Genomic DNA, 5,372 nt, shown 5'->3' with positions numbered 1-5,372 from the left:
CACCCCGCCCCGCCGTCACTTTTCCCTCCCTTTCGCGGTGCCGATAGTGTCGGCAGGCCTTATAGGCAGCAGCGCCTGTTCGCAGCGCGCCGCGTAGCCAATCGGGCCTTCTAGGGGCGCCGCTAAGCGCCTTGCAATGTGGCTCTAAGCCGCCGCCGGCCCGCCCGCTGCCGCTTTTATTGGAGGTTTTACTAGACGTTGTTTTATTTTCCGCGCTTCATTGTCTGCCACTCCATTTGCACGGCCTTCTCTCGGCCTTATCCGGACCGAAACCGCGTGACCTAAAACCGAATGCGTTTAAAATTGACTGGCTGCATGAAGTCCAAACTGATCAGTGAAGCGTTTAACCTCGCGGTAGAAATACGTGTTTAAAGCACAGCTGCTCACGTCAGAAATGTTTTTGCCGCCAGAGCTAAAATTTAGTTTGAAGTAGACAAATCGAAAACCAACCAAGCAACACGCCCACAGACCTGAGTGTGGAATGCAGTACAGTTACAATTATTTCACAGAAAAGTACGAGCAAATAACGAGTGTCGAGCATGTTTGTTCAAAGTCGCTTAATGAGTATTTCAAACAAACAGTTGAATCCACTTTTACTGAGTGTCAAAAGGATTTTCCCTCTATCTGCAATCCATATATGCACTTGCTATAAATTAGTTTTTGTCGGTTTTTGTTACATATATATTTTTCGAAAGGTTAAGTTGTAACCATGTATTTTTACTTTTTTTTGAACCTGGAAGCAAAAGCAAACAAGTCATCCAAGCTATTAAAAATATTTTCCAGTCGAAAACACCACCTCATTACATTACTATCTGTGCACCATACTCACATTTTTTATTGCCACTGTCGAATGTAAAAGAGTTGTTTTGCCCGCGGGGGTTCCCTTCTTTCCAAACTTTGTTTTTGCGCGGCGGTCGCATTATCAGGCCGCGGGTCTCATCTCACTTGTGGCACTGGCAAAAGTGATTATCTGCCCGAGCTTCATAGTTGACGCGGAGGTGGCTGAGAAATCATTATTTGATGGCCGCGCGCCGCGTTTGCAGAGCTGGAAGGAGGAATCCCCGGCGTCCGGCCGGCCGCATGCGACATGACATGCGGAAGAACCTGACCGGCCAACCTCTCCTCTCACACAAGCGGAACGGCTGCTTCGCGCGCCGGCTCAGAGATTTACACACTTGTCGCGTTTTATTTCGCCTTATTCATTATACGAGCCGCCTTGCATCAATGTAGTAAGTATGTCTGTTGCAGTCGCGGCCTTGGACCGGCTTGTGGCGCTTGCTATCTCGCTTGCTTCTGGCATTGCGCAATTCTGTCCACCTGCTGCTGATCCCTGCGCCGGCGCTAAGATGATGATGATAATAATTTTTTTTCGCCATGCGATAATAATATTATTAATGGCCAAAGGATGAATGGGCCACGTTAAGTCCATAGTCCTTGACGTCACACCGGCGGGCTCGCTTCGCTAGAAGAGCAGCGGCGTCAGGGGCGAATGACGCTGCTGACTCAGTCGGACGCGCATTATCGATCGATTATTATTGCTTCTGATTGTCTCTACTCTCCTCTCCATCTGTAAGGCCCCACTTCCTTCGGTGGGCATATCATTTTTCGCCCCGACGACCGCAAAAGTACAGCAAGCACCCAATGTTGTATCTTCTTGTGTCGCGTAAACACTTGAAAATTAATTCTCGATTGGAGGTTTCACCTTCTTGAAAATTGAATAACCTGAAACTTCTTCCACCTCTCAGATCGAGAGGTTTTAGTTCTCACCCCGTTTGAAACCTCCTGCTGCAACAAAACGACAGCTCAGTTTTCTCATTTGATCACTAAACGATTGGTCTAATAGTAAACTTCAACCTTCGAAAATTTTCATCAAATGTGTGTTTTTTTTATTTTTTTGTGTATTTCTTGTTTCTTTAGTTGGAAAATATTTCAATATGTAATACCCGCGTCTCCGGCGCGCAGCGGTTCGCATGCAGGACGGCAGCTTCTGCTGATGGAAACCAGTCCATCCATTTGCCCGAGAGTGACACGTTTATAACCCCCCACTAGGCTAAGGGCCTTTGCTCTCCGCGGCGGGGGCGCTGCGTGGCACGGCTCTGCGGCTGCGCGTGGCGGTCTCCTCAGCGAAACCATTTGTCGGCAATCAATGAGAATCGCATCGGGAGCGAGGAGGAGAATATCGAGAGAGTCTATATGGGCTGGGCTAGAGGCTCCCGCTCCTGCCGTGGGCTCGGTCTGCTCTCGGCCCGGCCCACACAATGCAGTGCATGCTGCAGGCCGCCGCGCCGGGGAACGAAACGCATTGCAGTTTAATGTGCGCCGTATTTACGATCGTTAAATCGCCGCTTGCACTGCCCGGCCGCCGCCGCCGCTGCCGCCTCGAAGGAGAGGCCTCGCGTGGCACTGTGGCGGACAGCTGTAGCGGGCAGCTACAGCCGAGGGGAAAATAACTCCCCCGCTGTAATTCTGCCCAAATAAGTCAAACTAATTCAAACCAATTGAAAAACAATTCAATCAATTCAGTCCACTTCAAATTCAATTCACGAAATGTACCCCTTTGGCTGTAGTGGTAGCTGTAGCCGACAGCTGTAGCGCACAAAACAACTGTAGCTGACAGCTGTTGTGTACGGCTGTAGCAGACAGCTGTGTAGGGGAGAACTATCTGGGAATTTCTAGACGTCTTTACAATTACTCCCTTTCGTGCACTGATGTCACATCGACAGGGTGTGAGCCACATAACTCGGATAATGCCCTAGTTGCAATGTACGACATAGGCGTGTGGTCACGTTGCCTACACAGTAACAGTAATACCAGTGTTGACGTACAGGCTTTCGGTCCGTCCATGGTCAGAGACGGTAGGCAAACCTCACCCACAACGGCTACATGTAGACGCATGCATGCATTACCCTATATAACGAAATTGTGTGTAAGCCACCCTGTATGCATGCCGCATGTGCTTCCCAAGCGCTTGAGCTGATATTTACGCTTAACGACTGAATTTCTCCAAGCAACACCAATTACATTTGCAACATGGAAATGATGTGCATTATCGTATTAAGCTATTTAGCTGTTTTATTCGTGTTGGTCCTCCTTCCCATCTCTTTCTCCCCGTCTCTCTCCCCTCACTCTCTTTGCTCTCTGGCTGGAGCAAAGGCGTCGAGAAGAAATAAAAATAAATTAAAAGAAGCTCGTGTCGACGCGCGGCGGGCGCGCGAGCAAGAAGGAAGGAGGGTGAGGGGCGAGCGGAGTTGGTGTAGGGCAAGCTCAAGGCGTCCAACAGGTCTTACGGCAGGGTGGGGTGGGGCACTCCATGGAGGGACTCCGCGCGAAAGGCGCGTGCGGTCTGCAAAAGAGAGAAAGAATCTCCGGCCCCCCCTTTCCCGCCTCCCCTACCGCCGTCCCGGTCCCGGCGGAGGCTCCGGTGGTCCCGGCGCCTCGACCACCCACACCCCACCCGCCACTATCTCTCTCTCTCCCTCTCTTTCTTTTTCCCTTTCTTCTCACTCCGACTCGATATGCAGCATAGTAGCGTGCAAGTATGAGGGTGACTCACGTGACTCACCCTCTGGTCCCATAGTGTCACGACTGGAAAGTTTTGCTGGAGACACAAACTGACTCTTATACGTGGTTCCAGGAAACTGTCATCCACAATGGAACGCCCTGTGGAAGATGGGTTTAAGTGTATTAATTAAGTGGCTTCGACTCATATCCTTACCTACATCAAAATTAGAGATCCAAAAAAACAATATTTTTGAAGTGAAAGTAAAAAAACAAGTAAAAGACTGATTAAAAAATTGTGTAAAACTTTTTAATTTCTTTTTGTTTTAGTCAAATCATACCCGAAACGACGTTTTTTAAACATTGGGATTTTGACACACAATGTTCATTTCGTTCATTCGAAAGATGAAATTATATGTCCTCCAGTACATTTACTGCCGTGGTGTCCTGCAGTTACAAGTGTAGGACACAATGTTCACTACTGTTAGCCGTGGAGGCCGTGCGCACATTTCAAAGAGTTCTTCATGATCGCATTAATGATTGGAGGCTGGCTGAACATGTTTGATTGCAGAAAATGTTCAATGAAAATAAGCTCCAAAAGTTCTGAAAACCAAGGTGACATATCGGATCAGTTTCCCATTTTTTGCGTTGCGATAGAAAATCGGCAAGGCAGTTTCTTACAATACAATCATCAGCGTTGAATTTTGAGTTGAATCCCAAAACACCGAAATGGGAAGGACTTAAACACCATAAGAGCGATACGTACACATTGAGACAGTACATTGTATTTTTTTTTTCTGCCCAACTACGAGAGACCCCACTGGTGCGCCAGCAGTGCGATGCTGCGGATAAGGGCAGTAGTCGTAGGGAATGTCAGAGACAATGCCCCGTCGCGCTGCTCAACAACACTATTCGCAGGAAGAGATGTTTTGTCGCCCCTCGGTGCGAATAACGGCTCCGGGCGGGAATGACGCAAGCAAGCAGGGGCGAGGCGGGGTCGGGCCGGGTCGGCTCCGCGGTCGGGCCGGGGCCGCGATTTGCCTCGGACACGGCCGGCCGTGCGGGGACTGAGAAGGGCGAGGACGAGGTCCTGCCAGCTGATAAAAGCCGAAGGGACGAGCGCGAAAATAGTGGAGAGAGAGAAAGAGAGAGGGAGAGGGCCAGTGAGAAGGAGAGAGAAAGGAGGAAAGGGGGAGAGCGAGGCTTAGGATTCGTCCCGGCCGGGGCGCGCGCAGGAGGGGGGCGCAGCGGGGCCACTACTCGGACGTTTGTACAGCGAGAGCGCGCCGCTGCCCGTCTCTTTCTCACACCTCACCCTCCACCCTCTCTCATTCCCTCTCTCTCTCTCACACTCACCCTCTACTCTACCCCCCCCCCCATTCCCCTCTCTCCCTCGCATTCCCCCTTCTCCCCTTCTACACCACGCTTGCTTATGGCTAAGCCGCGGGGTAGGGTCCCTCGGACACTGTTTGCCCCAACCTCTCCGTCTCTCTCCATTCCTCGATGTCTCCCTCTTTCTCCGTCACCCCCTTTCTCTCTCTCTCTCCCTTTCTCCCATCCTCTCCTCTCCGCCTCCTTCTCTCCGGGCGCGCGCTTCACCGCAAGAGGAGAGCGGACGGGACGGGGAATAACGAACTGGACACACAGAATCTAATTATCAGTGCTGCTCATGCGTAGACATAGACTTGAGCGAGAGACAGACGGAGCGAGAAATGGAGAGAGACGGCGCATCGAGCGTAGAGAGAGCTCCCCCCCCCCCACCTCCCTCCTCTCCCTCCTCCACCTCAACTTTCCCCTCCCCTCCACAGCCGCCACGCCCCCGGGCGGCCGGCGGAGGGACGGAGACACATTATAATGAGATTGAAAGGGGTAGG

The sequence above is a fragment of the Frankliniella occidentalis genome, unplaced genomic scaffold (genome assembly GCF_000697945.3).
Source record: "Frankliniella occidentalis isolate FOCC.00 unplaced genomic scaffold, Focc_3.1 Scaffold216, whole genome shotgun sequence".
Lineage (NCBI taxonomy): Eukaryota > Metazoa > Arthropoda > Insecta > Thysanoptera > Thripidae > Frankliniella > Frankliniella occidentalis.
The sequence above is the reverse complement of the archived record's forward strand: the minus strand, read 5'-3'. Positions refer to the sequence as shown.